Below are 6,223 nucleotides of genomic sequence, written 5' to 3' on the forward strand. Positions count from 1 at the left end.
AAAAACAAAAATGAAAACAAGAGGGGCGCCTGGGTGGCTCAGCCGTTGGGCGTCTGCCTTCGGCTCAGGTCATGGTCCCAGGTTCCTGGGATCGAGCCCCGCATCGGGCTCCCTGCTCGGCAGGAAGCCTGCTTCTCCCTCTCCCACTCCCCCTGCTTGTGTTCCCTCTCTCGCTGTGTCTCTCTCTGTCAAATAAATAAATAAAATCTTAAAATAAAATAAAAAGTCTTATTTTAAAAAAAAAATGAAAACAAGAAACAACAGTGTTGGTGAGGATCTGGAGAAAAAGGAACCCTCTTGCACTGTTGGTGGGAATGCAAACTGGTTCAGCCACTGTGGAAGATAGTATGGAGGTTCCCAAAAAAATTAAAAACGGAACTACCATATGATCTAATAATTCCACTATTGGGTATTTACTCAAAGAATACAAAAACAGTAATTTGAAAGATACATGCACCCCTATGTCTATTTGCAATACTCAAGATATGGAAGCCACCCAAGTGTTCATCAATATATATACCACATCATCTTTATTCATTCATAATCATATACACACACGTACATACACACAACAGACTATTACTCAGCCATCAAAAAGAATTAAAATTTGCCATTTGCAATGACATGGATGGATCTAGAAAGTATAATGTTAAGTGCAATAAGTCAGTCAGAGAAAGACAAATACCATATGATTTCACTCATAGGGAATTTAAGAAACACAACAAATGAACAAAGAAAAAAAGAGACAAAAGACAGACTCTTTAATACAGACTCTTTCAGACTCTTAAATACAGAGAACAACCTGATGTTATCAGAAGGGAGGTGAGTGGGGGAGTGGGTGAAATAGGTGATGGGGTGTATTAAGAATACACTTATCATGATGAGCACTGAGTAATGTATACAGCTGTTGAATCCCTATGTTGTACATCTGAAACTAACACTGTATGTTAATTATGCTGGAATAAAATGATAAAAAAAAAAAACTAAAGAAACTCAGAAAAAAAAATACAAAGAATACATTCTGGAAGTAATAGATGTGTGGGTTAGGAAAACCAGGCAGGAAGATGATGAGGGTGAATAGGGTCCTAAAAGACTTCAAGTTTACAGGGAAGGTACAACTGGAATAAAACTGAGTTTGAAGCAAACAACATTTACCCATAAGTGCCCACCTAGATTCTAAAAATGCAGGGGAAACCTGAGAGAAGATACTAACGAACATATTACTCTTCCAAGTAGACAACGGATCAGGCAAAAATTTGAGGGAACCACTGTTTTACAGGCTGATAGGTAAGATTCTCACTTGGAAATGCACTTCAACCCAGCATCCCAAGAATGCCTTGAATGGTCCCATTCATCAGTAGCACATCATGCTAATCATCTTCCTCTTAGGAGTCCAGACTACTTAGTTTATGGAACAACCATCCACATGCTAAAAACAATGAGAAGACTATTCCTTTGTCTTGTGGCTAGATATTATAGTCACAAACACTCCCCCAAACTGGAATGCCTCATCACTCAGCACGGTCAGTGCTGCTCACCTTTAGGATATTGTTTCTTACCACAGATGATTAACACATGTGTCTAATCCTTCATTTACTCAAAGAAACTGACAGGCCCTCGGTTAAATTACGGTTTGAGCAATGGCTGCACAACTCCAGCCTCCTAAAATACTAGTGGAAAAAAGTGCTGGAAGAAAAGAAGTCTGTCAACCGAAATAAAGGGAATTTTCCAGTACATGGAAAACAACTATCAGACCCATTCACTAACCTATACAATTAGCCAAGAAAAGAAAGAGATCAATATTAGGAAAGAAACATTAGTTAGAACTAGTGAGTGTTCAAGATAGCCAGAATTTATAATCTACATTAAATTTCTCTTCCAGATAGCCATAACCAAATAATAAATATAACAGGGAAAACTGATCCTTTGACTCAGGAATGAATTGAGTTGTACTGGTAACATAAGTCAGTTTAAGCAGAAAAGGGAACGTATGGAGTCCCAAGTAGCTTTTTTTTTTTTTTTTTAAGATTTTATTTATTTTATTTGAGAGAGAGAGAATGAGAGAGACAGAGAGCACATGAGAGGGGGGAGGGTCAGAGGGAGAAGCAGACTCCCCGCCGAGCAGGGAGCCCGATGCGGGACTCGATCCCGGGACTCCAGGATCATGACCTGAGCCGAAGGCAGTCGCTTAACCAACTGAGCCACCCAGGCGCCCTGGAGTCCCAAGTAGCTTTAGGCACAGTCACATTGTGAGACATCAGCAATGTCACCAGAACTGTTTCTGCCCATTCTATCCTAACCCAAATCTCTGACCTCTGTCCTTCTGTGAGGTCTTCTCTTCCAGTCAGGTTCTCTCCATGCACTGGACACCTCAGCTGAGAAAGAGTCTCATCTGATAGTATCCGCAGAAATCCTGAAATTGAGTCCGGCTAAGTTCACTGAGGAATGGACTCTGTTAGGCCAGGTCTGGGTCATTTTCCCGAACTTGGGGTAGGGTCAAATGGGGAGGAGTCAATCCCACCAGAACCACATGGCCTAAGAACAAAGGAGGGGTAGTTTCCCCCCCTAAGAAAACTCCAGGTGTCAGGGGAAATGGGGGAGACAAAATGTCCTCTCTAGATTCCATTCCCAATAGCAGTAGAACTCAAAGTGTTGGAATACATCTAAGAACATAGGATCTATACGAAGGAAATCATAAGAGACCTAGAAAACATGAAAGAAGAGTTCACGTTCTTAGACATGTTCTTTACAATAATGTAAAGATACTAATTTCCAAATTGATCTATGATCTAATCCCATTCTAACAAGAATCCTAAAGCAATGTCTTAATGGATTCCTTATAAACTGTTTTTCGGAATTCACCTTAAACAATTCACAAAAATAGCCAAGGATTTATTTTTTCTCTTCAAAGAAGAGCACTGGGGAGACTAGATTTAGACCACTAGATATTCAGGCATACATTAACATATAGTAATTCAGACAGAGTGCTATTAGCAGAGGAAAAGGCAAGTCAACAAAATAGAGAATACTTTCAAATCAGTAGAGGGAAAAATGGACTATCTGCAATGCTGAAATATCTATCCCAACTCTTAGAAGAAGTGAATCCCACTTCATATTAAAGAACTACAGACTGGATCAGTGACCCAGAACACAGAAGATTTTCTTTATAATCTTAGGACAAGGATGACCTTCCTAAAAAAGACTCAAACTCCAAAAGCCATAAAGGTAAAATTTTAGGATGATTTAATACTGGCAAGAGTGTGAAGAGCTAAGCATTCCCTATCCTGGTGTAAGTTTGGATTGGTAGACTCTATTTTGAATAATAATTTGGTGGTAGCCAAGTTTTAATACACATAAATTGATTCAGAATCTCTTTCTAGGATTCTCTCCTACAGACATAGCCATGCATGGTTACGCACACAAAAAATTGTGAGACGTTTCTCATAGCCCTTAAGAAACATGCTAACAATACAGAGCAATGAAAAGCTACATCAGCTCAATCCCACAACCCCGAGACCATGACCCCAGCCGAAATCAAGAGTCAGACGCCTAACTGACTGAGCCACCCAGATGTTCCTTGACTAGTCTTATGAACCCTTTCTCTTCAGAACATATAGTTCTGCCTTGCTGTTCCGTCCTAGTGCATTCTGCATTATTGCAGAAGTTGATGTAAACTTTCATTGTGCTGGGTGTAGAGCTGCTTGGGATTCTCTCTCTCCCTCTGGCCCATACCCCTGCCCCCACTGCTCACACTCTCTCTCTCCCCTTTCCCTCCCCCTCTCCCCATCTCCCTCTCAAAAAAAAAAACAAAACAAAACCAAAACTTATCAAAAGAGCAGGTCCAGTTTTTAGAAAGGCCTGAAAGGATACCATAGTATTTTTTGAAACCAAGTATTAGTATTTTCATTAAAATGTGCAAATATCATTTCTAGCAAGTGCCAAATGGAAGACCAAGCCCTGGAGTTCAAAAAGGAAACAATCTTCTGAACAAGGAGCACCAAGGCGTCTTCTACTCCAGCCACACTACCCAATGGCCATGACGATGCCAGCGAGCCAGTGTCAGCCAGATTACTGAGGGTTTACCACATCAGCAATGTGTACAATGTTCTAGACAGTTTCGGTTGCTAGAATAAGTGCACTGACTGAAATCAACAAAGGCTGGACAACCTGTTCTTCCAAAATAAGTGGAAATTATATTATTAATTCGGACATTAATGCCTATAGTTTTTCTCCTTGGGCATGTTAGTTTCTTGGTTCTGTCACTGCAGAAATGGGACTCAGGCCAGCAGTTTCAGCTAGTGTGCACAGGACTTCCATTACATCTGCATTAGAACACAGTGGAATTCCAGACCACTCAATGTTCATGAATATTCAGTTAACCATAGGGCCAACTTTATTTCTGGAGCACCACCTCCCACAAGAAGAGCTCTTGCTTCACTCAACAACACGTAACACACAGGGCGTCATGAATGGAGCACTCTGCTTCTTCAATCACCAATTTATTAGAACTATGCACAACTGTAACTTTTTCCAGTCCTCTTGAGCAGTTTGCCGGAACCACTTAAATTGACCCCCTCAGCTAGCTCAGCCAAATCCAGCATGTCACCAGTGAATTGGTCAACATGAGCAACTGGCTTGGTTCCAGTTGTCTTACAGAGGACTTCAGTGTCTTCTCTTCCAATATCCCTAGCCACCATAATCTTCATTTTGTTCAGGAAATTTTAATGCAAGATCTCTAAGAGCAGCTCTTAAGAATAGACTTCTGTATGAGAACATTATATCCGGTTTAAAAAATTTGCCTCACTAAATTTAGAATATAGGCTTCTTCCTTAGCACTGGGCCCATCTGGGCATCGGAAACTACTATGTGATTATCTGTATCTATTCTGGAAGCAGATAAGGAAAACCTGGTAAGCCCAATCTTAGCCTTTTCAACTCTGGTTAAGTCATCTTATGGGTGAGAACCAGCCCTTCTACCAACTTGTAGTCATCATTTGTCCCACCCAGTTTTGTTATATATATAAGCTATATATAGTTTATATATAAACTATACATACATAATTACACATACATATAAACATTTATTTAAACTAGAACAAAACAGGGGAGGCTGGCTGACTCAGAGCAGGAGACTCTTGATCTCGGGGTCATGAGTTTGAGCCCCACGTTGTGGCTAGAGATTAAATACATAAACTTGGGGTGCCTAGGTGACTCTGTTGGTTTCGGCTCAGCTCATGACTTCAGGATGAGATTGAGCCCCCAGTTGGGCTCCATGCTCAGCAGGCAGTCTGCTCAGTGGGGAATCTGCTTGAGATTCTCCCTCTGCCCCCTCCCACCCCCTCTCTCCCAAATAAATCTTTAAAAAAGAAAAAAAAAGTAAAAATAAGCTTTTTCTTTTTCACCGCCATCCTGCTCTGCGTGGCTGGCTGCTTCTCGCCATGTCTTCTCACAAGACTTTCAGAATCAAGTGATTCCGTGCCAAGAAACAAAAGCAGAATCGTCCCATTCCCCAGTGGATTCGGATGAAATCCAGTAATAAAATCAGGTACAACTCCAAGAGGAGGCGCTGGAGAAGAAGCAAGCTGGGTCTATAAGGCGTCACACATAATGAGATGACACACTTAATTGGCACACATATTTAATTAAGCTGCGTGAAGATCATGTGTTCTATCATTCTGTAAACATCCTTCCTACTTGGCCACAGACTTGTCTTATCATGGAAATGATTTTTCTGTGACTATGCCTCTGCACCAGTAGGTTGGTTCAGTAATAAATGTGAGACCTTTCGGCTCTAAAAAAATAAAATAAAATAAAAATAAACTAGAACAAAACAAAACAAAGTTCACCCATTCCCTGACCCTGGCAACTAACAATCTGGCATCAGTGAGGTTGGTTTTTTAAAATTTTTTAATTTTATTTACTCTTTCTAGATTCCACCTGGGAGAGAGATCATCAGTATTTGTTTTCCATCTGACTTGCTTCACTTGGCATAATGCCCCTGAGGTTTCTTAACTACTTTGGTATCTCGAAGATCTACACCAGCAGCTGTGGCCCAGTCAATCACTTCCCTCACTGCATTTCCATTTACTGGAGAAAGCAGACTTGAACACGAAGAAAACTTTGAGTTCAATGAAGCGGTTCCATTATCAAACAGTTTCTCAGTCACTCAGTTCCACGGGTCTAGAGGAGTTAAGATTTCAATACCCTTTTCCAAATCCTTCTGG

The 6,223-nt window shown here is 40.8% G+C and overlaps 2 pseudogenes; one reads left to right on the forward strand and one right to left on the reverse strand.

The window, feature by feature from the left end:
* Positions 1 to 4,068: 4,068 nt before the first annotated feature.
* On the reverse strand, positions 4,069 to 5,407 carry LOC102750722 (T-complex protein 1 subunit delta pseudogene; annotated as a pseudogene).
* Positions 5,393 to 5,748, forward strand: LOC115940941 (large ribosomal subunit protein eL39 pseudogene; annotated as a pseudogene).
* The last annotated feature ends 475 nt before the right edge of the window (positions 5,749 to 6,223 follow it).

This window comes from Leptonychotes weddellii, chromosome 9 (genome assembly GCF_054177405.1).
Source record: "Leptonychotes weddellii isolate Sample4059 chromosome 9, ASM5417740v2, whole genome shotgun sequence".
Classification (NCBI taxonomy): Eukaryota; Metazoa; Chordata; class Mammalia; order Carnivora; family Phocidae; genus Leptonychotes; species Leptonychotes weddellii.